Genomic DNA, 6,000 nt, shown 5'->3' with positions numbered 1-6,000 from the left:
TCTCTTCGTGCGTCCGATAAAACGCAATCAGATACTTTTGTTTCTTTTTGGTCGTTTTCAACGTGAATCAGATGCCTCGATCCGAATTCAATTAGCTTAATCTTTTGATACATTCGTTTCATTTCCCTCTACGATTATGGAATTTTCCAATCTTTGAATTGAGGCTTCTGTTTTTACACTTTTAAGGATAACACAGTTTAAAACTAAATCGTTTATAACTTGAAAAATAACCATCGAACGATATTTTTGCACAATCTTCTCACACGTTCATTCTATTTCCCTCTACGATTATAGAACTTGCCAACTCTTTTACCGAGAATTTTTTTCACAGTTTTCAAAATAATACAGCGTGAAACTGAAAAGTCGTTTATCACTTGAGAAATACGTCTCAAACGATACTTTTGTCATATTAGATAAATACTGTCCATTTTTTAATATCCTGTATAGTATAGTAGAACTCTGCTCATATGAATCTATGAAGAGAATTCTAATCAGATAAGAAACTTAATAATTGGAGTTTCCTAACTACTGATATTTAATCGCAGTATAATAGGAGTTTACATTTTATACGAGGAAATGATTTAATGTAATCAAGTGTTTACTAAAATTCCGTTGAAATATAAATGGAGTTCGTATAAACGAAGTTTTGCTGCAATTCAAAAGAGGCCACTTGTTACTGTTAAGAATAATTCAACGTTACTCAATCATTTTATTTTGACGTTTTTCGTTCCAAGTCACACGAATTCGTCGAATTCATTAAAACACAGGAAACAGCATGTTTCTCCATGAAATACTAAACGTGTTTAAATGTCACATTCGTGTTTTCTATTTATTGCGTCCAAGTGAAAAATTAATATACCATATGTCGTATGTATTTATCTCGCTTTCCATTTTTTTTTTTTTTTTTTTTTTTAAATATACTTGTACCATTTTCCCACTGTGCTATACTATTTACGAAATGGCTCGACAATAAAATCTTCCTGCTACCTATCGCCTCGTTATCCCAGGACATTGACATATGCCTGTCGAAACTCTGTGAAATCAATCGCGGAACGATCCCAATACTTTTCACAGGTTCAACCTGCTATAAGATCGTCCGTCGATAAGCTTATCGTGACTAAGTAAATCACAGTCTCTTAGGAAAGTTTCGAGAGGATTCCATTCTTTCTCTTGATCCTTCTTTTTCGTGGCAGACTCTTTATTATCCTTCTTTTAACCAGTACTGATTTTTTACAGATCGACGATCTCCACTTTTCACGGGCGAACTGTAAGACTCTTCCATATTTTTGGAAGATACGTTTCCTTCGATGGATGAAAACGAAGAAAGAACGATGCAATAGCTTCATAACGAACGTCGGGCACAAGATGCTGAAACAGACGAGCCGAGGAAGTGGAACGAGAGGAAAAGATAAAAGGACAGCGACAAACGATCCTCCTGTAGATGTAATTTACAGAGGCGAGAAGGAAATAAATGTTCCTCCGAGAGATGGAGAAAAATTCTGACGATAAAAGTACCCTCTAATCGTTAATCAACTGGTTGGACGATGTTTATTCGATGAAATCTTCAGTTGTTACGATGGAGAGCTAGTTAAAGGGGAATTTGGTGAAACAGGTCAATAATTGTGTCTATTTCGGGCAATATTCAACGTGAGTATCGCGAAGCGACATGAGAAATGAGTGTTCGGAAGAGGAACAGGGATGAAAGGAAGTATTATTAAGGGTAATTTTTGCTGACGTTGTGTCTTCGAATGAATCTTTAAACGGGGAAAACATCTACTAAAGGAATACGAAGGGTATAAGTTTCCAGACAAGTTATCAAATGTAAAGTAGAACATACACGGGAATTTTGCAAGTTCACAGGGATTTGACAATTGCGTGAAATCTACATTCGTAAAAATCTTTCTACATATCACTTACAAAATTTATTATAAAATACAGACGCTTATAATATGGAATAAAATATGTTGTATAGAAAATTGGGTACAAACCCAAGCCGAGTTTTGAATGTTCTTCAGTTTGAAATTGTTCTACTATACCTAATCACAGACCTTCTCGGTATTGAAGCTATCACTCTTATAAATCGCTTGCAACTGTTTGCAAGATTCTGTTCATTCCTTAAAAGAGAATCCATCAAAAATTCCTATAATAATTCGATAAAATCGTAAGAAGAACATTCCGTTTACCCTTAATCGAACTTTTCCTACGTTAAACCAAGCGTATCGCAAAATCTTCGAATATTCCAAGTGCACAATGAAGGCGCAGGCTCCCTCGTCGGTCTAAGCGGTATCCATACGAGGAATTCGTCTCATGAATTCACATAGAATTTTACCAAGCTAGAGCCATCCCAATTCCTAATCTCGATATAGACACACCGAATTCAGGGATCGCTCGAGACCAGACGACGACACCGAACTTTTATTTGGCTAGACTGGATGGCGCCCTGGCTCCGAGTTCTGACCGAAAGGGAGTCAGCCAGGGGCAGAATTATGTACGCTAGAGGGAGAAGAACGGAACAACGGAAGCGGACGAGAAAGGGATCAACCGGGACAGATAAAACATTTATCGTGTGTTGGGGTGAGCAATCGGCGGCGATAAATGCACACGCGCCAACCAACTCGCACCAATGAATCACTCGAGATAAGACTGTCGCGAGGTTGGTTTCCGAAATTTTGCGGATTAGTAAAAAGTTAGAGAGATTATAGAATAAAGGAGAGAATTAAATTTATTTCTGAAAGAATCTCTTAAATTGCTGAAGAATATGGTTTTTAGGTATCGGCATATATTTTTAATCGCACGTTTTTACAAAGTTTGACCATTTTGAATCTCCGAACGCTTGGTTAGAGATTTTTCGATCGGAGTAAAATTTTATTTCGTGTCGAAGATTTGGCCAATTTTCCTCCAAACGAGATATTTTCCTTTAAAAGAAATACTCTGTACGAAAACTATCGCTTAGCATATGAAACCATATTTGCAGTGGAAGTTATACGATCACGATACTTTCCTTCCAAGATATCTTCAAATATTAATATCTCTCTTCCCTCTAAGAAGAATAGAAAAAGAAGAGAAGCAAGAAACAGCGAGCCCTCTCTACCAAGAAAATAATATCCACGGCACCGAAGAAAAATTCTTCCCCCAAAATTTTCGCCACATTTATCCCTCTATACTAACAAACAAAATCGATCGTGAAAAGGAACGCTTGGATCGTCTCTTAGCTTCGCGATACCGAAAGGAACATCGGAAGCTACATTAGCCCTGTTCGGCCGCCGCGGCATCGTGATCGTGTCATTGTCTGCGGTCAGATCGAGTGGTGATGGGGAAGGGAAGAAATAGAAGCAAAGTGGGAAAGTGAAAGAGGGAGACGCAAAGTCTGGCAGGGGCGCAAACTCGTTTTGAGGAGAGGGTTAGCTCGGGAGCGGCCAAGAGGGGACGAAGACGAGCTAGGGGCTGGAAGGGCGCTCAGATGCGGCGCAGGTGGGGGTGAGTCGAGATTGGCTTTTCGCGAGCGTGAAACTCAGTAGTACGCTACCACCCACGCATGTAGTACGCACGTTCGCTCCACGTGTGCCCCGAACGAGAACGATCCTCGATTTTACGCGACCTGCGAGAATCGGATAGTGTCCCTTTATCACCCTGGTGCCAGGTCGAGCGATTTCGAGCGGTTTCAAGAGGGTACATCAACGAAATCCAGTGATCTGCAATTTGAAGATTCATAAATAATCAATCGATCATTTAAACGGATCGAGAAGAACGTAGATCCGGCAGGAACAAGAAAAGATACAAGAAGATAGAAGCTTGAAGTTGCACGAGTTTGTAGAGAAAGAAGAATAGAGGAAGAATCTCGAACGTGATAATAGGTTCGTATTATTTGAAATTAAGTATTCGTATCTGCATCGAGGAAACGTTGGACGTCGTAAAGTTTGGAAGAAGAATGCCTGGCACCGGGAGGATCGAATGAAAACGCGGAATAGGATGCGAAGGGTTCGTATTCGATGAAGATCGAGCTTACGCGCAGTAGAAGAGATGGAACGAGAAGCTGCACGATTATTTTGCTGATCGACGCGTCAGCGTTCCTTTCGCGGCAGAAATCTAAGATGAAAATCCGCTCGGCGGGACGAGACATTTTTTCAAGCGGCGCGCTGACGACGCTGCCTCTGCGACTCGCAGCTGAGAATCCTGATCGTTAGCACCTTTAAGAAACCGTTCCTGAAGATCGAGAATCAGCCATCGTCTTCGACAAACTCGTAAGCTTTTATTATTTTTCTATCTTTCAATTTTATTAAATATTTATAAAGCTTGCCCGTGTCTTTTTCGTTAGTTGGCTTGTGAATTAATCTCGTTTGGGGTGGTATAATATTTATAGTAGATGTTTGAGAGCGATCTCAAAGGGACGAAAATAGGGGATGCTTCCTTTATAAGGATTCACGAAGCTGCGAACCTCTAGTTAAAAGAGGTAACGTTCTGCAGATTAACAGGCCACAACGTTTAGTAGCTTGCCAGGTTTCGACTTTCCGTGGCCAGCATTGTTTGGTACCGGGGAAACCATTGAAAACCAATGACAATTAGCGAAATTCACCGTCCAGACCTCTAAGTTATTTCTGAATCGACAAAGAGAAAATCGAGTAGTTTCCAATTAAACCAAGCCAAACGAATTGTTCTTTTAAATGGTATCTAATTTTGTATGCAATAATCGAAAGAAACGAATAATTCTATACTTTGCTTATAATTTAGATTTAATTACTGTTTAATGATAGAAAATATGTAATCTTAAATATTAGAAGTAGAGTTACATAGTGCATCTGAAGCGACTATTTACTCTTCAAAAGATCAGTTTTATCGTTTTCTACTCTTTTCCACCATCGGTCTGAAATATTTTCTGCGACTACGTTTCACTAAGCAATTCTCTACGAGCTACAGATACGGAAATGTCGTTACACCGTAACAGTGTTGGCTAATGTCCCAAGTTGAACATTTTTGAAACGATTATCTACCTCCAAAGGGTATCTCGTTACTTTGAAAATTTAAAATTATTTACAATCGTATTTTAATCTTTTTTGCACGTTATTATTTCACATTCCTATTTTGCTCGTAATAGAACTGTGTTCATCGAGAAACTCTTAACTTTCGAAAGATGTACGTTGATAATCGAACTCGTTTGAGTTGAAATTGATGTATTCTACTTTTTCGAGCGATCGTTCTTATCAATTCAGTGTGAGAAACACGCGTTCTCGTACAGAAGCTAATCTTATTATTGCATTCGAAGCATGGCCCGACGCGTAATCTTTCAGTAACAAGGCAAACATACGAACGTCCACGAGCCTGCCAGTTTCGTCTATTAATTAATTCTCAACCACTGATACACGGCGAACGGAGATTACCATAGAATGCAGATTTTGGAGATCTGGTTCCATGCAAATTGTGTTTCATCTGATGGCTAGTGGGACAATAGAGAGGATATTATCCCCGATAACATTTACGCAAACATTATAACAGATCATATTACAATGTAAACCCACAGATTACGATAAAACGTTTCAACCTTTGTAACTCGACTTTTTCGATCCAATTGTATTTTTCACTACTTGAGACATTTTCTAAGTTTAAGGAAAATATGAGGGAATAATTACTGATATCCGTAATTTTTCGTTTCAAAAAATCCATTAAATGTTTTCTTGAAACACGAACCCTTTGAGATTCGAATGTTTTCAGACTATGGGAACATTTTTTTTGTAGCAATTAATATAACTTCTTACTTTGTAGAATTGCTTTCGATGTTTCATGCATTTTTTCATATTATGTACACTCTGTACATTCTTATGTTCTCAAGTTTCCGAATTTCGTAAGCTTGTAATCAAATAATAATTGAAACGTACATTTCTTGACGTTTTTACAAAGATAATATACTCCAATAAAAAAAAGATTAATTACATTTAACAAAATTAAAAATAGTAGTTAACGGCACAAACGATAATAAACAACTTGCCAAAGTATGATATTGTGCAC

The 6,000-nt window shown here is 38.2% G+C and overlaps 1 protein-coding gene across 1 annotated transcript in view; it reads left to right on the top strand.

Annotated features, from left to right (window-relative positions):
* Positions 1 to 3,454: 3,454 nt before the first annotated feature.
* The window catches only part of LOC100747766, a 40,092-nt gene continuing 37,546 nt past the window's right edge, over positions 3,455 to 6,000 (top strand). Inside the window, exon 1 of the mRNA XM_024367213.2 lies at positions 3,455 to 4,241. The gene's annotated coding sequence lies outside the window, so the exon portion shown is untranslated. The remainder of the gene's footprint in view (positions 4,242 to 6,000) is intronic.

This window comes from Bombus impatiens, unplaced genomic scaffold (assembly GCF_000188095.3).
Source record: "Bombus impatiens unplaced genomic scaffold, BIMP_2.2 scf_0317, whole genome shotgun sequence".
Classification (NCBI taxonomy): domain Eukaryota; kingdom Metazoa; phylum Arthropoda; class Insecta; order Hymenoptera; family Apidae; genus Bombus; species Bombus impatiens.
Note: the sequence above shows the minus strand (reverse complement) of the source record. Positions and strands in the feature narration are given on the sequence as shown.